Below are 21,931 nucleotides of genomic sequence, written 5' to 3' on the forward strand. Positions count from 1 at the left end.
GAGGGAGGCAAGCAGGAGGCAGTGAGGGAGGCAAGCAGGAGGCAGTGAGGGAGGCAAGCAGGAGGCAGTGAGGGAGGCAAGGCCGGAGCAGGAGGCAGTGAGGGAGGCAAGGCCGGAGCAGGAGGCAGTGAGGGAGGCAAGCAGGAGGCAGTGAGGGAGGCAAGCAGGAGGCAGTGAGGGAGGCAAGGCCGGAAGCAGGAGGCTGGCGAACCTCTCAGTCTGCTGGGCATTTGAGAAGTTTGAGGAAGGTCTCCATTTTGTGGGCGTCCTTCTGGAAGCAGGAGAGCACAGTGTAGTTCCTGAGGATGGACTCCTGCCATCTCAGGGTGTGTCGTAGCCCCCCCCCCGGGCTCCAGTCCTACTCGGAGGCCGTCAGCATCAGCATCTGAGAAGAACCGTGCTCCCCCCCCCCCCCCCCTATGACTTCTGTATCTAATGGACCCTGACACCACCGAGAGATTCCATAGAAACTTAGGCAAAGCTGGCGTCCGGAAAGGTTAGACCAACAGAACTGGGCCACTTTTTATGCACCAGTGGAAGATTGCAGTTGATTTAATGTAGCTAATGTTGTGCAGCTCAAATTTATGCATCCGAACTTTCCCTTGCAGAAGCCTCAATAATTTATAACATTTGGGGGGTGTTTCCAGTGCATCTACTGGAGCACTACCTTGGGTTTTTTTTTTTTAATTTTCTCATTAAATATGTCACTGCAGAGAGAGAAGCTGATCTAGATTCACAAATGAAGGCATAGGCGTACTATCCCAGCTGCAGGGCGCCAGCCCAGCGTGGAATATTAGAAGTCAATTACGCAAGCATCCAAAAGCTTATAAAAGTGAGGATATGAGCTACAGCAATATGGGAAATACACTGGTGACACTGAATGCCCCCTTAGCAACCTTTTATGTAATCTTAGCATAGTATATTGTAGCACAGTGTAGTATAGCATAGTATAGTATTGTATAGTATAGCGTAGCATAGTATAGTTTAGTATAATATAGTTATTTTTGTTGAATTGTTGAAAAGATTGGGAAAAGTATCTGGAAAATCCTTTGCTCTGTTAGATTCTCCCTCATAATGGGGCTGAAATGTCTCAGGAAATCCAAAAGCACACCTTAGGATGTTTCGAAGAAGAAGTGAATCAATGAACCAATCACAAGCTAACTATCACATCCCACGCCTCCCACGCACACACGTTGAACACACAGGACCACCAGGAATGTCCCATGACGCAACTTGGGCCTCTGATGACCTTCCTGATGAGGACCATAACATCCTGCTCCAGGCTCAACAGCTAGTCTGACACCCACTTGGTCTTGCTGAGCAGGGCGATGGGGGCATCGTCGTAGTGACCGAGGGTTGTCTGCATTTAGACCAGTGGCTCTAACCAGGACTGCACCAGCATCAGGTCCGAACGGAGCAGCCACTTTTCCTGTGAACACAAAGCACCGGGCATTATGACCATCCTGCAAAAATGCTGCTAGCCTCCGCTAATGCTCCACTTAGCATATAATTATATAATTTCCTATAGAGATAGATAATAGGCTTTTATTATCTTTGGCCGTGTTCCATCAATATAGAGAGATTCAGTCCTTAACAAAACCCTTTCGCAAATGTGAATTGTAAAAGGTTACGGGAGTGTTACGTGTGAAATATTGGAGTCCGTTGTCGACGGACAGTTTACTCTGCCAAAAAAGGTCACTCGCTTATTTAGAAGGGACATTGCAGAGCACGACAAAGGATCGAGAAAGAAGTAAAAGCAAATATTAATCTAAAGAAAACTATTCGCAGTGACGTTTGGGGTAAAACTTCAGTATGTTGAGGGGGTAAATGGAATGCGATGTGAAGTTTCAATAAGGTGTTTGAATCAAGCATTTGAAGTGGATTTGAGGTTATAAAGTCACTGGCTTCTACCCACAATCCCATGTTTGTGTCTGTTCACTGGAGTAGAACTGCAACAAGGCTAACAGTTGACCCAGTCAGTTCACCGCACCCTCTTGATGGCTTGTCTATGTATCAGTTTGGGGTCTTGTTTCGAAGCGCCATTGCCTTGACTCAGATCTCTGTTATTAACTTTGGGTGAGAACATTGGGTGCATAAGGACCACAGAGGGGCTAACCCTCCACCTGAGATCCATACTGAAGGCAGTGTCAGACCACCCCCCCCCGACTCCCCGCTGGGATGTTGAGCGTCCATCATCCAGATTCCCTTAAAGCTTTGACTATGTGTATATTCTGTCTTGAGGCACCCAGAGGCAACTAGTCAACCTCATCAGCCTGTGGTATATGTATGTGTGTGTGTTATTTAAAGGGGTCCCAATTCAAATTTCACTTAGGGTTATGGTGACCCTGCTCTGTCCACTTACCTAGATCTGTTGGATTTCATTTTTGGAAGCTGGGGATTGGAAAGGATTTGGGCGTGCACTCCTTCCCTCCTTGGTTGCGCTGGGAGCCCCAAAGGAACGGGACGGGCATCTCACCCTAAGATCCACAGTGCAACAAACTTAATGGCAGCTACCATGCTGTGTAGCGCATTCCAGTTATGTCCTCGCACGCTGCTTTCAATCGTCGCTTCTGCATCCCTTCACAGTGCTATTTACGGCTCCTCCAGTCTTAAACACTTTTTGGCGTGATATCAATGGAGCTGTCTGGCATGCTTTCTAGCAATCAAAACCCATAATAAGTGCACGGATTCACTCTTTCCAGGGCGCTTTTCCAATTCCACTGCTTTAATAAGTCATTTTCGTCTCTCGGCTGCAAGGCCGCAACTCCGACACACATAATGGGGCTGCGCACTCGCATTGTTTGCAGATCGCAGTGGCGCAGGAAGTTATGCAAATGCATCTTCTTGCGGGGATGTGAATTTTGCCGTGAGTCTGCTGGATCCTAATTTGTCGCATGGTTTGTGCATGCAACCTACACAGCGATTTGTCTACTGTAATATCAGTCTAATTATTCACCAGGATTATTATCTAATTCATTTGGAGTATTACATACATTATAGCTTTAGGTCGTATGTATGTGCATTTACCAAGCTGTACAAAGTGTATTAATTCATTTTATGTTGCCGTTCAGGCGCGGTAAGTAAATGTAAGTATAAGAATGCAATCATATTGGACGCTTAATATTAATTGAGCTTCTCACTGCAGTTATTGTGTTGCAGGCAGGGAAATTATTTCAGTTCAAATTAAAGTTATTCAAAATGAACCATTGTAGTAATGCATGATTCAGAGAGAAAATAGTGTTCCCCATAATAACATTTTGAATAGTTGTTAAATGTCATCCATTTATCCAGTACAATCCAGCCAACCCCATGTGGCATTAAGCATGAGGAAGGAGAACAACCTGGACTGGATGCCAGTTCGTTGCGGTATTAAATGTGATACACTAGCAACATTTTATCACGCAACTGTGCTGTGTAAAACTCCCTATTTCTCAGAACGCTGCTGTCCTTCATACCTTGTAAGTTCTGTAGTGATGCACTTGGGGATTAAGTAAAATGCAGATGGTGGGTAAAGTTCTGGCCAAAGCTTGCTAATTCAAGTCTCAGTCAAGCCTTTAGGGTTGCACCTTTCATCACGATGCTTCATTTCCTGCGGTATAATATCCGGCTCCACAAATAAGGTTAAGGAAATATACGGCTAAACTAACATTTTTAAGGAGTTGCAGATCTGCACTTATACATTTTATTCATACATTCATAATTGGCTTCTGAATTCCATTGCTAGTATTTCAGTTTGTTATACTCGAGTTGGTATCATCAAAGACTGAGTGCTAAACGAGGCCCATGAGGTCTCTAAGTGGTTCCTTTGGTACTTTATACTCCAGGTTGGAGAGCTTTCTTCAGTATCAGAGTCCTGCATCTTCTACTGTAAGAACTCACTCACTGTTCTGCTCCAGGGATGGAGAATGGATCCCAAACTCAAGCTAAGAAGGCTCCCCATTGCATTCTGGGGTTTTGTGTATTTTTTTTCCTCCTGCTTGTCAGTTACTTCTCTCATTAGGTAATCTGAGTTTCTGCGAGTTTCGGCTATGAATCGGTGTGCGAATCTTAAAAGGCGTCAAAAATGAGTTCCTCTCTTCCAGCCGCATGACAGTATTAATGTGTATCCTCACAGCTACATCTGGTTTGCAGTCCAGTTCTCAATTCTAGACCTTTGTCCTGATTTCTCACTATCCATCCCTTCCACCTTAGCTGCCGGAAAATCTGATTCCATCCTGCAGTGACAGACTCATGGTTCCAGGTGACTCATAGCTGACTCATATACAGTATGTATCATTATTTTTCATCCTGTCCAAATTCATTAATATCTTCTGACAGGCTATGCCAAAGTCACTGCTGCGGGGACCGGATAGCTAATCGCTCGCGCATCGGATGGGTTCTTAGGAACTCTGAGAGTTGATGCACGAAACACCAGCCAAAATTCCTTTGCTGCGAATTGCGATGAGCTTTGCTTTGCTAAATAAGCGCGTTCTTGTGGGAACTGCCCATCACGCTGTGACCTTAGCCTGCCGTTAGCGCAAGATCTTTTCCATCAGAATCTAAGAATAAAGGCTGCTTTTGAATATCCAGCTACACAATCGTGTTGCCTCCCTCGCCGCCCACCTAGGGCCAGTCCTGCATTTTTATCAAAACGATCTTCCCCAATCAAGCCCGCCAGCTCCATCGCTAGGCGACCAGCCCCTCCTTGGCAGCATTAGCGTGCTCTCGCTGTCAATTTTATGCAAATATTTTTCTGCTTCAGTACTACCTGCGTCACCTTTGCGCTCTCGAACAATGTAACAGCCTACAGGAGATCGCTTTGACAGCAATACCCCACACTTGCACCTGAAAGTCAGTATTTTTTAATAATTTAAATATGACTGCTATTACTGAAATAATTAGATGTTTACAGATGAAGGTGCTTTCTTCTCCCGAGGAACTCATGCGTAGTGAAATGGTCCACTGTGTACACTGTATTCAGTCAAAAATCAAAGAGGCAAGAAGACGGAAGCCTGGACTATACCGTTAGCGCCCAGGCTGTCGAACTCCAGCCGTTTGCTGATAGAAACACTCTTTGTAGTTAAAATTCATTTTCCACTGTAAATTACCTCCTGTCACCAGCGAGACAAGCAACACCCCCCCCCCCCCTTAACTGCTACAGTGAACTTCTTGTACGCTCTAAAAAGTGACATCAAAGGAATTTAAAATCTGTAATGACGATCGCTCACCTCTGGCGCAGACAGAGCATAGGTGCCGATTAGCCAGACTGGGCATGACACCATCCCTGATCCTCTCAAAAAACCAAACGTCACCTCTAATATTTTCTAGAGTCTTCATTGCTGCATCTCTTGTGCTCTAAGGAAATCAAGTCTTACATGTCGACTTTTATAACACGATGACTGGGGTACATTAGTTAACAGTTGTAAATCCAGTATATCACTTAGGGATCTATTAGGTTACTTAGGGATCTATTGAAAAAGTAACTAGACAAATAATCATGTCAGTTTCATATGACAGTGGTACAGCTTTTCACGTGAATTTGATACAATGGTACTGAAAAAAGTGGATGATTCTTAAAAAAATTAATTTTTGCTGTTGATCATACAGATCAGTACAGATATACCACTTGTATTAATTCATACACCATAGTTTTAGTAATATTGATTTTAAATGATATTTTAATGGCATTTTTATAAACCAGTAGTTGTATGTTGCCAGTGACATAATGTTGTCGTTATTCAATTTAGAAAATTCTCCCTCCTCACTAATAAGTAATCAGGCTACCGTGTGGTGGGATTAAACCGTCTGTATTCACGAAGAGCGGGCAGGATTCCTTGGAAACCTGGTATATGAGCTCGGCCAGCTGGATGACCCGGTGCAACAGCTGGTCCCGGGAGATGGATGGGCAGTGAGCCACACCGCCCTGATCATGCAGTCCAGAGGGTGACCCAGAGTCCCGGACAGGGTCTGCAGGAGGAGCCGACTTGCGCTTGCTGGGAGAACTGGCAGACGTAGGACTCATATCCAGGACGGCACATAAACAAACAATACAGGTTGTTTTTCAGTGAACGAAGCGTGATCCTTGGCCAGCTATGCACACACCATCTCATGGTACGGTATCATATGAACAAGGGGCGGGGCCAACATCATGTCCACATGACCATTTACTTTTGAGAGACTCAGATATAACCTTTTGTTTTCTAAACTGCGAAAGGCTGCTCACCTCACGACACACTCTCTCGACTTTGCGATGCATGTTGCGATTTGCCCCATGGCGCTGATAACATTAAATAAATATACTGTCTAAAAATACGATTTATTGGTTCGTATCAAATCTCAGCACTTGGCGAATAATCAATGTTGTTTGCCTCGTTTAAAAAAAAATCCCATTTAAGTTTGCAAAAGAAAAGACAGACAGAGTTCAGGCTTTTATTAATAAACTTTCATTGCTTTGCATTAAGTTATTTGTAGGTAATTTGCGTTCTTAATGAAGCTCCAGAATTGACCTCCCTAATTGTGTGGCTCATGGGATATCTGCAGATGACACTGGTGTCCTGTCACCTAGTGTGTCCCGTTATCTCCATTAAAACCCCCAAAATCAAATGTCAAAAGTTCAGACACACTTGACGGTTCTCACCATTGCTGGACACAATACCTCTTGAGTCGTTCAGTCTCTGTGAAATGCAGTCGTGTTTCCCGCATGAACAACCCCGGCTGAAGGCTTATATATGCAGCTTAGTTTGTGCGATGCATCAACCAAAAGCCTTTACAGTATGGTCTATGCAGGTTTTCCAATCCATAATACTAACAGTGTATCTCATTACGCACCTGTCCTGTTACCTTATACTGTACATCGCCCGCGGCTGTCTGGCAGGGGTTATCACTCACTTTCCCATGCTTTAGAGGGTGTTCTTACACATAAACTGTACTCCTTACACTGGTGTATTTTACATATAAGATGCAGCTCCCCCCCACCCCCAAACACACACACACATGCACACACAAACCTAAATGAGGACCTTCCATTGATTTCTATGGAAGAAACCCTAATCCCAATCACCTTTAACCCCGACCCAGCCCTAACCTTAACCATATGTAACCAAACAAAATATAAGTCTTTTGGCATTTTTACTCTTTTGACTTTTTTAAAATTGAGGTGATCCAAATGGCAACATGAAAAATGTCACCAAAAGTAAGGAAGGAACAGTGTATTGACAATAACAGAAGAGTGATATTTCATTTATCTCTTTGGGGAAGTTTTTTTTTTTTCCATGAGACACACAGAGAGGTGAGAGCAAGCTTGGGGTCACCATGCAGGGTTGACCAGCGTGCAGCTGGAGTAACTGGGAGTTAGGGGCGTTGCTCAAGGGCCCAGTGGTGACATCAGCCTGCCAACCCCAGGGTTTAAACCAGTGACTTTCCAAACACAAGCATACAATCCAAACCCACTGCCACAGCGCCCCCTATCTGGCATGGACTGCCATTACGTCCAGTAGGAATGCCGCAGGTTCACTGTCACCCCGTATAAATATGAATATTCAAAAGATTATTGTTATTATTCTTTATTATGGGGTTCTTGGTTATTTTTTTGTTCTCCTTTGACCAAAGGCGAGAGCTTCCGGAACATTCCCTCACGTTTACAGCACAATTCGCCAGAGCAGATCATGCCTCCAAGAAATGGGATCGCTTAGGGTAACCCCCCACATAACCCCCAAATTAAAAAAATAAAAAATAAAATTCCCCTCGGTCTAAGGCTGGGAGCCCGGATGACTCACAATGCAAATTTCACGGGACTTATTGGTGCCAAAACAGGAACACTACTTAATAAAAGTATTTCACACAGGAATACTGGAATAAGCTAGAGTAGGCGTGCGGGGGAGTTCATTAAATTGTGCATATTGCAAATTTGCCCTTGATTACTGCACTGTATGTTCTGCATATTTTATTCCCCCCCCCTACCATATTTTTATGGCTTAATCCAATTGGAGAGTGAGAATGGATGATTATGGCTGGTCGATTATGTAATTAAAACCTGCTTTGTTCGGTGCTGCAAATTTCAAGGGCACTGGTCTGGATAGCTCCGCTTTACACTCGGGAGAATGGTGGGTGAGAGAGGAGTAAGTGTGTCCTTCCTGACGGAACGGGGAAAATCGCTTTCCAGCTCAAAGCGGATGCGTCGTCGTTGCGGTAAGAAACAGCCGCATGTAACAGAAGCGGCTGTGGGCAATAATGAAAAAAATCTATTTGTCAGTAACAATTGTTCATTTCTGAGACACTCCCAAACATATTTACAGAGAGCATTACACGCATTTACACCCATAATTGACGTAAGGTTACGGGCTAAATAGAATTTATTTTCAATTGAGTTACGTTTTCATTTATTTATAGATTGCACTCTTCAAGATTAGATAGAATCACAGTTAATCATTTATGAAATAAGATTTGCAATCCGGCTGCCCAGTTTTCTAAGTTGATTTGCTTCTTTTATAGAAATATAAAAAGAAGCGTAGTTGTTTTCAATCAAAAACCACACCAGTCTTAAAAGTGGAAAAACAACAAGCTGTTTGATTTTTCCAGAGTCAAAAACAATTTGCTGCTTGTCGTCATGGAGATCACAGAGGGGCCCGGAATACACGGAGCCTTTGGGAGCTGGCAGAGAGGGGACTGGAGACAAGCAGGGCTACAGAGGAGCTGTCAGGCCAGGTTTACCTATTCATTCATGCCACCCCCCAGTTCCAAGCACCTACCACTGACTCACTAAAAGAGAGCAAAGTCATCTTGAATATAGACCATTTTCCACACCCTTGTGCGTTTTGAGTTTCGCTCTTCTCTGTTTCACCTTTCACTGATCTCTCTGCCGGCATTGAATCTACGTTTGATTTATTTAGCAAAGATTTTAATCCAAGACGACATACATTTCTTGAGAAAGCAGCATCTGCTGGTAGCTCCTGGTTGTCTTGCTAAAGGGCCCAACAGTGACATCACTCTGTGGGCCCTGGGATTCGAACCAGAAACCTTCTGATCATAGTCATCCAGTCCGAACCTACAGTGCCATGCAACACAACGGACTATTAAGGGGACAGGAATTAGCCGTCAGGGATGAGATGTGAGGTAAACAATAATGCCCCTTCACCCCGGCTGAGCCCATCCTGTAACAGCAGGGGTCTCTGTGTCATGCCAACCCAGAGATCTCCAGCAATATAGATGCGGCCATGCACAAAAAAAACACATTTACCATGAAAGTACATAAAGGTGTGAAAACGCTGCTGAATGGCTACTCCTAATGGATGAGTAATCACAAACAATAATCAAATAAGCGAGAAAGGCTGTCATTTATTTGAAAAGAAGCACTTTTGCAATTACTGCCCTGGTGTATTGGTTACTCAAAGGACAAAGGGCAAAATGGGTGACGCACGGGCTGGCGTGTAATTATAAAGAACGACAACATGCATTTGCTGTTTGGGCACGACTAATGAGCTGGTAATTGCTGACTGACAAACTTTGCGAGAACGTTTTTAGACCCAGGCAGCTAGAAAATAAAATAATAACAACTTGGGAAGTCAGTTTTAGAAGTACGAGGCACAAAGATCTGCTGCCCCATGCTATCTGCTCGGAGCTCCAAGCTCCTACTGAGTCGCCGCCAGTTTCCCTGCTGATGGTGCGCGGATGGGGATTAACATCCTGCACCAGTAACCAGGTGGGATTCCTCCTGTGGGCTCCTGAGCAGAGACCGCTATGTGCCAAGCAACCCTGACAGCAAATTCTGAGACACGAAACAGCTTTATTTTCCATTTGCACAGGTATGCGTGCATCGGAATGACTCCTTCTCCATATCTCATTTTGCTGTCCTTTGAGACGTACGGGCAGATCTATACAGTTGAGAGCAAAGCGTGAGGTTTGAGCACAAGGTCAGGCCATTAAACTGACACCCTGTGGGCATTTCAAGGGTTAAGGGCCCTTCCCCAAAGTCAAACTGGGCATGTGACTATTCTGCTGAAGATGGGATGCTCAACCTACTGACCATAAGCACACCCCATAGTGGCCCAGCCCACTAAGCCACACACTAACCAGCATAAATATGAATTGTTACCTGGGTGCTGGATTCTAGTCTTCTTTAATTTTTTGTTAACTATTATGACTCAGCTTGAGAAATCTGCTAAGTTGCAATGCAAAAAAAAACATCCTTCAGACCCATTAAGAAGTGCCATGCCAGGATCGGTTGGCATGGTTACGGTGTATTCTAAGAAGATGCTGATGTATTTAAAACATGGCGAGTCCATGCCGTGAAGGGTTTGAACCTTGATTTGTGGTTCGCTTGGCTTCAGGATGAGAAACAGCACCGTTGAGGTTGAGACCTTGATTACAACTCTTTCACCAGCGGTACAACAACTTGACGCATCTCAAAGGAGCCAGCGATGGCACACGGACATGAATATTTATTTTGTCCAAGAATACTCAGGCCAATTAGTGTGGCACGCTCACCCTCCATAGGCAACTGACTGACAGCGCTAACAATCAATTCAGGAACTGTAGCTCTCTGATTAACCCCTGGCTGTAGAATACCGCGTCTAATTGTGCTGTTGACGGTTGACGATGTGCAGCACATGATATAGAGGTGCGACACGTGGGGTCGCAAGAACGTGCACGTACACGGGATACATCGAGCGACGCATGCAAACATGCACACGCGCACCTCGAGTCCCTAGGCTTTTTCTACGTGTGAGCGAGCGAGAGAGCAATTAACTCCTAACCAGATCAACTAAGGTGACACGATGGAGAAAATGGAGACAGAATTAAATTTAAAAAATTAAAAAAGATTGAGGGTCATTCTGAAACGTGATACCTTAAAGTGAGACCTTTAGGCCCAGGTACATATATCACGCCCATATAAGGCCAAAGGCGTTACTGACTTGAGGTCTCTGCAGACATAAGTGGAATCGGTGTAATATCCGCTACCCCTGTGGTCAGAATTGGATTAAAAAAAAAAATGCATTTATGAATCCCATCTGCTAAGCTTATTGTTCTCTATGTTCATTTTTATTTTCCTGCTTTTCCATCATAATTGTAATTTTGCAGTAATAAGGTTTTCATATTGGTTAACTAGATGAACTCGAGTTGCTCGAGGTTCATCCTGTAACCACTTTTATGGTTGTTCTTTGTGGGCATGAATAATAATGAACAGAAAAATTAGTGCTTTTCGTTATTACGAAGTTGTGCAAAGATCTCTGAGACTCCAGGAAACATTTGTATAATTAAGCCTCGGTTTGTGTTATTGTATATAGGTTTCAATTAAAATGAAATTTGTTTTGAGAACAGAAAAATTAACAAAAAAGCGCCTGACAACATTGAAACATATAAGCAGCATTAAATCTTTCATATTTGTTCCTGGAAAATATTTTGCCTAGAACCGCCGTTCATTTTGTAATATATAGTGAACTGTGTAGGGATACTGATACATGCCTGGAACATATGACTCTTAAGATCATGTAACACGTATGAAAAGGCTGGTCAATGGTCGTATATGAATGGTCTCTCCATGTGGGTCTTGGGTTTGTTGTGTGAGCATCACATCTGGTCATGTATGGCTGTGGTTTGTTTTTCATGTGTTTTCAATGATTGTTGTGTCCAATATCACTGCCGGAAACTTTCTTTGGCCACAAATATACACTGAAACTTGCCCAGGCACACAATGTGTTTACTATCTGATCCAAAAGATAAAAGGGAGGCAAAAACACGGCTGGGTCCACTTCAGATTCGAAGGGTACCTCTCGACGGGGGCACGTGGGATCCTCCTGAAAACAAATAAACGAGAAAATAAACCGTATTTTCCTCTGGGCAGCCATTTCACACAGCACCCTGCACTCTGCCCATCGAGAGCCTCCGATGTTGACTGAGGTACCGTCTCACCAGGAGCCGCTGTGAGACACCAGCAGAGTGGCGGTGGCGGATTGGAGATGCACTGCTACTTCAGCCATCGTGCTTAATTAGCGCCATCCGAGTCCCTGTGATAAGATGCCCTCCTCTCTCCGCTGACGCTGTCCTGCAACGGGCACGCTGTCTCTCTCCTGAGAAGGCTCCATGAGTTTAACTCCTCCGGACCCCCAACCCTCCCACAAGAAGGCCCCCCCCCCTTCCCCCACCCACCCAGGTTTGCACCCGCCGGAACGTACAAGCAAGTAAATGAGGACAATTAGGAAGCTGATTAGCGGGAAGGCTGGGACGAGTTGCTTTTCTTAGTCGTTTATTTATTTTTTTTGCCACCCTTCCTCAGAGCTAACATGCCATGGGCTGGCGTTGGCAGATCTTTCACGCCGGTGCGAGGAACTGGAGCCGAAATCCAGTAATCGCATTGGTCATGCCACCCCCCCCCCCCTGCACCACCACGGGCCTTTGTGAGAATATGCAGGCTCACGAATGAGACAGGCTTGTCAGTGGGGGGGGGGGGGGGTGTTTCGAAATGAGTTTCGCGTACGGCCTCGAGGGTGAGCGCCGCCGATCCCGTCGCCAGACTCTGGCTCTGCCGTGTTCCGAGGCTTGTTTTCGATTTTACTGAGGCTCGTTTGCTGATGGCTTTGAAGCTCCGCGCCGTTCAAAGGGAGGCTTAGCTCAATTCCGGGAGGGAGTCGGCGGAGGCTCAGATTCGCCTGAGTTTACTGGAAACCGGCTCCTTAGGACCCGAAACAATGGGTGCTTTAAAGTTCCCCCGAGGTACACCTACTCAAAACCCATCCACGTATAGCTTACCACAAGTCCTCGTTTATAAATATAACATTTTGTTACCTTTAAGCTGCACATAAACACTTCTCTGGACCTGCACAGTCCCTGAAATGGTCCTCCTGGAGTTCGTGTGGAAGCTCTCCATCGCCCCATGGTTGGCGTGTCAGGGTTTAGGTTAAAAGAATCCCGGACTGCTCGTTGTGCCAGATGGCATTTCAGAGATGCTTCATGAATAAGCAGGCCGAGCTCTTGGGGCCTCTTAATCCCTTGTTCTTCTGGAGTGTCTCCATTTTCCAGGGTGATACTCCTGTTTGACCTTTCCTCTGTACTGTCCTGCATATTTTAACTGCTGACCAACCCCCCTCCCCGCCCCCCAAGCTCTTCACGAGGTTCATCTCCCCAGCGTCCTCAACGCCCATCCATCAACAGTCTCAATAAGCCTGATCATCTGCCTTGCTTTACTCAGTCCTCTTCAGCTTTTGAGAGGGTTAGGGTTGCGACGTGTTCAGTTCCCTTTCATGCTTCATGCGATGCTTTGATCGATGTTTGTCTTTCCATTTCCTGCATTATTTTTCTCACCGACCACCCTTGCCACAATTCTACTCGCTAGCACCAGAGTGATAATCAACACACAAAGTACATGTTGGACTCATTCGACACTGTGCTCTTCACGGATTCCCTTCTTCTCAAGAGTTACGATGAGAAACACAAGAATATGGAGGTGATCGCCCCTACAAATGCAGGCATTTCTCGCCAGACTTTGTGAATGGAGAGGCACTCACCTTGGTCCACATTTCAGGCTCTTTTCCAGCTTAGCTAAATGAGCTCAATTCACACCAAGAGCCCAGACAGAGGGATGCACACTAGGTACTTTAATTGGGACCAAAAGGGCACTCGACAGGTGGACAGGGTGAGTCACCACACAGCAAATGGCACTGGGTATGCTGTGAAGGACAGGCACGTCAAAGGCTCCGTCTCGCTAAGAGTTAGCCGCGCTAGCAAGGCAACTGACTGTTATAGACTTTGTGGTTATGCTGTCAAGGTTATGCCGTGCCGGACAAAGAAGAAAGGCTATGTCTTGATCTCTAGGCTGGCAGACACAGGTGATTGGCAGGTAACATTCTGAATGCCCTGGCAGTCTTTCCAGTATGTCAAGATCTCATCAAATGAGGTAGAGAAATCATGTAAAATAAAATAAAAAATAAAAAAATCGAGAGAAAAATAAGGCCATATGCATCAATAACACGCTCACATGGTGTGTCAGCGGTTGCTGTTGCCTGCCTGTATCGTGCCTCTCTCACATGACTCACTCCGACACCTTTCGGACGTCTCACATATGGGCTCATTCATGCCTCTTCATCCAGTAAAAATTGCTTAAAGATAAGCCACATAAAAATGCTGGATCCAGGGCCAGCAAAGCAGGGAATGAAGCCTGCAGAAATTTTTGATTTGCGTGGCCATCAGGGGCCAGTTAAATTTAGGGGAGTGGCTACACTGCATCATGTCTTTTCTGTGCTCCCGCTTAGATAATAAAATAATCCATATTTCATTTTTATTATTTTGATATAGGGTGGCTGCAGGGTTGGTCACCCCTGAAAGCAAGCATGTAGCTAGGAAATGTGAGTGGCAGGGATGTGAAGTAGCAGTGTGATGGACCCAGGAAGGGGCCAGCATGGGAATTGTGAATTGGTGCTTCCGGAACATGCTGACTTGCTTGCACTGCATTGTGGGACTCGGAATTCTGCATGACAAAGTGGCTGCAGGTACCGATGAGTAGAAAACACAATCGGCATGGCGTCCAAGGTAGCTATGCTTCACAGTGGGAGAACCACGGCAAAGACTGGAGATGCGGCCAACTGCGGGGAAAGCAAGGCTGTCGGGTTCCGGATTGTTCCGACTCATGAGCTAAATATATGCCAAAAAAAAGAGAGAGATGGGGAAAAACAGAGGTACAAGCAAAAAATAATAAGTACAGAAATGAACACAAATCTCTTTCTCGGGGTCCAGCAAATAGACTGGTTCGTCTTATTTTAATTAGCTCTTCCTCTCTCTAGTCAATTTAAATTTGACGTTCAGTTGATGACACGTGAGGCTAGTTAACAAGCAGGTTTAATGGACCTGGTTTACGTACCCTAAATAAGCCTGTCCCCTCTCTCGTTAAAATAAATTGGAAGTTTATTTGCCGACGGGTAAGGTGAGGTAATTTGCAGATTAAATGTGCTTCCGCCAGTGGCACCTGTGTCCCGCTTGGCCTTATTTGGCCCCTGCCGGTGTTACTGCATGCCTGGGTGACATCTCCGCCTGGATGACTGACCATCACCTGCAACAAGATCTGTCCAGGAATGGGATCGCTCTCATTCCCGCCTGCACCCCGTCTCCACTGAGAACCTGCCAGCACTCTAGGAGACATGACAGCATCATCATCTACAGACCTTTGGATTGAGGGAACCTCTGCATTATCAGCATTGAGGAAGTTAGCTTTTCTGGGCGTATTGCATCTCTATCCGGATCCTTGCAAATCCTGCAACAGATTAATACTTTGCATTCATATACATACTGCTTATGGCCAAGGGTCAACACCAAGGACAATTATGATGGACATTTCGATCAAAACACATTTCTCTCTTAACACAGACATGGCATTTAGAAACATTATTTTTCTCATCAAAACATTTTGGCACAGATGCAGACGAGGCTTGGCAGGAGCATGTTTGTCCGTGTACGAACAGGTTGGGAATCCCTGGTTATGGATCTTAGATGCTGTCATATTATGTCGTATAATTTTTTTTACAACACTGTTACTCGACCTATAAACTCTTAGCTTGTAAATCACTAAGTCAATGCATGAAACTGGTAATGAAGGAACTTAGCATTCAGCCTAGTTGAGCCCAGGACAATGGAGTTCCTCTCTCGATGGTTATGCTGAAGCAGATGTAGGTGGTGTCTAGGGCGGTCAGCCGGGGAGGGGGGGGGGGATATAGGATCCCAAAGCCGCCAAAACAAGCTACTTTCGGAATAGAGACCCAACAACAGTGTCTGAAAGGAGAAGCGGGTGGGAAAAGGTCACTCCTGACTGGGAAGTGGGAAGGTGCTTTGGGGTGATGGAAGCTGCCAGTTACCCGTGCATGACTTCGGCAGAAAAAAAGTAACTAGAAAAAAGGATAGAGGGAGAGCCATTGCTGTTGTTCGCCTGGATTGTTTCGTCTTTAACGCACTCACTGCCGCGGGAGCGTCTTTGTGTTCCCTGTCTTTGTCAGCGTCCCCTGAGCGTGATCCACCCCAATGGCGCGTGTGTTTGGCTCTTTGAATTCGAAGCGATCCGGTCCGCCTTTGAGATTCCCCTAGGAGCGCGGCTGATGGCTTTGAGGAATCACGGTCCCCAAACCATGAGCGGACCCCCTCCCCCAGCCAAACACCTCCCGCACCACCCCCCCCCCCCCCCACACACACACAAAAGAGACAATAAACTGGTAACAATACACTGTGTAGTGGTGGAGGAACTTAGCAAAAGTTTGCATTGCAGCTCCATTCATCCAGCCGTTTATTTTTCATAGGGTCAACCTGCAACCTGTTCTGGGGGGGGGGGGGGGGGGGGGGAGCACGGGGCACAAGGCATGGGACAGACAGAGCAGGATGCTGCTCCATGGCAGGGCACATGCTCACACGCTAAGGATAACTGACACCGAACCACCATGTTTTAACATGCTTTCAGGAAAATGGATTAACTCCTGGAAAACCACACAAAATGAAACCCTGTGCCCATGTCCTGTGCCCATGTGTGCTTGCGGTGCTGCTGGCAGTGCCATCCTGTATACCACTGAAATGCCCTGCCTTTCAGTAACACTTTATCTATTCCGCTATGTACCAACCCTGAGGACTATATTCATCGCAGAAGGCAGCTATCAGTCTGCAGTCCTGCCCCACATTTAAGTGTGCGGCAGCTAGGGGGGGCTGTCCGCTAGAACTTAAACTGGGCAACTCTGCCATTTTGAGGTGGAGAGCTGAGTAAAGAAGAAGTGTGCTGTTCAGGTCCGACTCTCACTACCACGAAGAAGCTTCCCCACAAGACGGAATGCCGCTCGAACGTGTCTCAGCCAGAGGCTGTCAAATAAATCTCATTATAACGTGGTACACCTAAACCAATTGTACATTTCAATGGTAACGGTTATTGCCTAAAATTCCTTCACTGCAAATTTCAATGCAAGCTGTCATTGAGTAACAATGATACAGACAGTCTTTTATGTTCCAGTTAACTTCAGAGAAAGAAATGTTTCGGTCCTTTGTTGGCCAACAAAGTTTTTAGAATGATTTAAGCATCGGGACAACTGTGTGTGGAGACGTGGGCCTTAAGTGCAGCTTATTGCTTTATTCATACTGGGAACAGACGTGGGAGATAGATGTTTTAAAAAATGTCCAGCAGATTTTTGAAATTGCAACCTTCAAAATTGAGATGCGACATCAAAGGTGCATAAACCTGACCTTCAGGTAAAGCCGCGAGATCTTCCCGAGGATTTGTAAAGAACAGTTTGTTTTGCTTCTTTGTGAAAAGATGTATTTACCTGTCTTGTGTTTACAAAGGCTAATCCTGTTTGGAGATGTCCTTCACCTCATCGTTCACTAGGTGGTGCTCAAACCTTGCAACGCTCCCTCTGCCACATGACGACTGGCTTTATCCCGGCAAAAACATTGTCTCAGATTTAATCATTGTTTTAAAAAAAATAACATGCCAAAAGTAAAGTAAGACAAACACATTGCATGGCATAATAAGTCTAATCAGGGGGAAAAAGGACTCAACTCTTGCACACAGACAAAGGCTGTAAGTCATGTAAAAAGTGAGATCTGAAGCTAAATTTTCTTCCTGTATCTGTTTTGTGATGAATTATGCATTTATTCCGTCCCTTCGGACACATTCTCATTGTTATGTTTACATATTGTGGTAATAGGTGTTTTGCAAAATGGGATGATTTCAGGCTATGATGGGAACGCTGTAAAAATTTCATATTAATGTGCCTCGAACAACATTCTCTGCTGACAAAGCAATAAGAGACCGGTGACCTGCGATTACCGAGGTAAAGGCAAATCTCATAATCATAGACATAGTCATCTAGTTCTCGAGCACTCCTTTAAGAAAATGATTCTGGGAGAGCCTTAGTTTCTCCTCAGCGAGCAGGACGCTGAGTTTGAGAAGGCGGTGAAGCCGCAGATATCGGATCACCGGCCCGTTATAGCCGTGCCGGCTCACGCTCTAACACCAGACTGAAATTAATTAGCGGAGGGTCACGGACACGTGACGGGAGTTATGGACCATGTTGCTTTATCAAATTCTCAGCTCCCTATTACTTTCAATCAGGCTAGCCACCCGTGAAATGGGGTTTCGTATGACGTCGAGAATATGTCGTGTTCCTCCTCCCTGCTGGGTTCTCACACGGACGATCGAGGCACTTACTGTAATGTCTATGACATTGGGGCGATAAGAAGAAGAATAAGAGATTCAACAGGTTACATCATTTAAACCCCAACTTACCCAACACGCTTATCATTCCAGTCTGGCCAAGGTCTTAATCTGCAGCCACGATGCCCAACTCGAGAGGTGAACTCTGATTTTTTCTTATCAAAGATGAATGACCTGGAAAACACATGTGTTTCCGAGAGGAAGAGTCCATTGTCAGCCATATCATTTGCTGTTTAATGAGCTATTAATTTGCTACCTCAAGACAGTCATTGACTATTATTGATATTATACAGCATGCAATTATCATACTGGACCAGGGGCCCACCTGTAGATCGCAAACCAACACTGGTATAAGACATCCAGCTCTCCCAGTACAACTATCCAGTAGGTCAAGCAAAATTGGCTCCAAACAATTCACCACATGCCCCAGATAAATGCAGCCAGAAAAATCCTACACCAAACACTGGCCCCAGCCAAACGATTTTCTCGCTCTTACTAAACGCTGGTGTGGCTGTTTTTCACTATGCTGAAAGTCAGGTCAAAAAATAGCGTCCATTTCAGCACCTGGCCCAGCAATTATGCTGTCAGAGAAAAGCTTTCCGGAAAGCTGAAGCCTCTGAATAAAAGAGTACCAATGTGTCATTTTTTATTTAACTTAAACATTTAAGTAGGTGTAATACGAAGCTCCTTCTGGTGGACTGCCAGTCAACTGTGATTTCATTCAATCGCATGTGTTCTTCATAATTAAATAATAAGAAAAATGCTGCATAACTTCTAAAATGTATTGAAATGAACCCACTGGCAAAAATAGTTTTGGCAGCAAGAGGAATTAATTTCAACAGTAAGGAAGATTTCATCACTTTAAGCAGAGGCAATTAGTTGTGAGGGCTTTCTTTTCAATCTGTTCATGTTCTGATACCTGGAAAGAAACGAAACAGAACAAACGAAACGGAACAAACGAAACAGAACAAACGAAACAGAAGAAACGACTGCGCATTAGAGGCCTACATATGCAGTGTCTGGGACAAGACCTTCGTTAGCTACTAACAAACCTTTGATGGTGGTCATGTGGGGCGTGGGTGGGGGGTGTCCTGTTGAAAAGCATTGTGAGTAAATGTCAATGATTAAATTATTTGGTCAATCAGGACTGGAAAGCAAAGGCATGTGGGAATCAGAGGAGACAGAATGTGTTTCTCCATTATGCGACACTCTGTGAACGGCATATATGGATCAAACTTAGTGATATGTTTAGAACCAGAGGCATCTGTTGTCTGTCATTTTGAGGGGGTTGTAAAAATTCTGTCATAATATATTATTACCCATCATTGTAATTTTCATTGTTAATACATAATACATAATAATAATAATAAAACATATTTAATAACATTTAATTTTCATTCATTCAATTTCATGTTTAATAATCAATATATAGAACAAGCTTATAGATTACGCATCTATAAGGGCATGGAGAAAAAAGATGAACAGACGCTGACTGTGTGGTCACTTTTCATGTCTACGCCACACGAAGCAGATGAATGATTTTCTTTTCCCCCCGCAGTGACAGCAGAACATAGCTTACCTCGTAACACTAACTGCCACTGGTTGATAAATGTGATCAGTATAGGCAGTTTTCCACCGAAATTAAGGAGCCTAGTTCCTGGTTCCGAGTTCTTGGGTCGTCCCGGCTAGGAACTTATGTAGTTCCTGGCCTCTTTCGTGTGTTGCTTAGGTTAAACATCACACAAAATCTAATACGAAACTACACTGCACATTTTGCTAAAAAGCACTGGCCTTTTCACTGCCCGCACCAGTGATATTAGATAAAAGATATCGCTTATCGAACAATTTTGGAAATGCAAGCAAAAAGGTATTCATTAATGCATTAAATGTAATTTAATTAAGGTACAAGAATAATTACATTTGCTCAACTTTTGCTCCACTACTTCTATCTCTTTTCCCAGCGCTTACACCTAGCTTAAAGGTTAGTGCTGATTGGCTTAGGTGCAGCCAATCAGCAAGTTTATGGCTATAAGACAATGAAGCAGTGTTAAATTTCGCAAGGATTTTTAATTTGGTTTTAGTTTGTTGAGTCTGATTTAGTCAGTGGAACTTGGGTTTAATTTTAGCGTAATTTTAGTTAATTTTATAGTTATGATACTGAAATGGATTTTGCTGAAGGTTATTTCTCCTGACTCTCTAAATTCCCTTGACAAGCAAACATACTGTATTACATAAGTATACCCTCTGATGCTGAGTTATCTAGGCTGAGAATGTGGTACTGACTTACCACACTTTCATATTTAAAAATGAATGCCTTAAAATTTGTTAGAAAAAGTGCAATACAATCATATTTCCTTCATAGGTCATAATTATTTTCTGCATATATCTACAACACACACTTATACTTTTCCCTGATTCATTTTTGTTATTAGTGCATTAAAACACCCATCAAATTTAACTGTATGTACATTTTATACTATAATAATTTTTGATATTTGGGCAACAAAACACCTATCAAACACCCATGTAACTGTGTGCAAAACATCCATCCATCCATCCATCCATCCATCCATCTCCTACCACTTTTCCGGGTCGGGTCGCGGGGGCAGCAGTCTAAGCAGGGAAACCCAGACTTCCCTCTCCCAGGCCACTTCATCCAGCTCCTCTGGGGGAATACCGAGGTGTTCCCAGGCCAGCCGAGAGACATAGTCCCTCCAGCGTGTCCTGGGTCTTCCCCAGGGCCTCCTCCCAGTGGGACATGCCCGGAACACCTCACCAGGGAGACGTCCAGGAGGCATCCTGACCAGATGCCCAAGCCACCTCATCTGGCTCCTCTCAATGCGGAGGAGCAGCAGCTCTACTCTGAGTCCCTCCCGAATGACCGAGCTCCTCATCCTATCTCTAAGAGAGAGCCCAGCCACCCTGCGGAGGAAACTCATTTCGGCTGCTTGTACTCGCAATCTCATTCTTTGGGTCACTACCCACAGCTCATGACCATAGGTGAGGGTAAGAACGTAGATCGACTGGTAAATCGAGAGCTTTGATTTTTGGCTCAGCTCCTTCTTCACCATGACAGACTGACGCCGCACCAATCCGCCTGTCGATCTATTCTTCATAAACAGAAAGTACATAATACAGAAAAATTGCTGAAATGACAAAAAAGGACATCAGTGTGGCATTTAGGGCTAAGCATTAATCTTATGTGTCTTTCCTTCTGTTTAATAGATACAGTTTACTTTTCTCGGTTTAGTTTCAGAAAGATGCTTCTCTCCAAGACAGCAGACAGGTATTCTGCACAAATCTACAGGTCAGGCTTGATGGTTTTACTGGATCTTCTGCCCTGATGTTGACAAATATGTGAACCTGTTTATCAGACTCTTATGCAAGATGGGGGAATGAAATTAGACACTTTTAGAAAGCAGAGGAATGGAATATTGACATCATAATTACTATAGATCGGTGTTGGTTTTTAGACAACCTGCATCATTCTCCTCCTCTCCTTAAGGTGTGCTTCCCCAAGCTACACCCATGCAGGAGTTCCAGGAGCAGTCATGCAGGTCCGGGTTGCTATGCTTGGGAAGGCATTTTGACAACGATGTAAAGAAAATCCCTCTTTCACAGTTTTATTGATTGCGGATGCTGCACAAGTGATTTGCTCTCCCACATCAACAGCATAATCTCTTGGCTCCAAACAGAGTATCTTTTGGAAGTCTAAGGGCTGGGAAAACAACATGCTTTGCGGGAAAGTGTTGTTCGAAATGTGTAAATGAGACCTGGTGTTAT

The 21,931-nt window shown here is 44.6% G+C and overlaps 1 pseudogene; it reads right to left on the reverse strand.

Annotated features, from left to right (window-relative positions):
- Positions 1-214: 214 nt before the first annotated feature.
- On the reverse strand, positions 215-11,954 carry LOC125725030 (somatolactin-like; annotated as a pseudogene).
- Between the last annotated feature and the right edge of the window lie 9,977 nt (positions 11,955-21,931).

This window comes from Brienomyrus brachyistius, unplaced genomic scaffold (assembly GCF_023856365.1).
Source record: "Brienomyrus brachyistius isolate T26 unplaced genomic scaffold, BBRACH_0.4 scaffold59, whole genome shotgun sequence".
In the NCBI taxonomy this organism is placed as follows: domain Eukaryota; kingdom Metazoa; phylum Chordata; class Actinopteri; order Osteoglossiformes; family Mormyridae; genus Brienomyrus; species Brienomyrus brachyistius.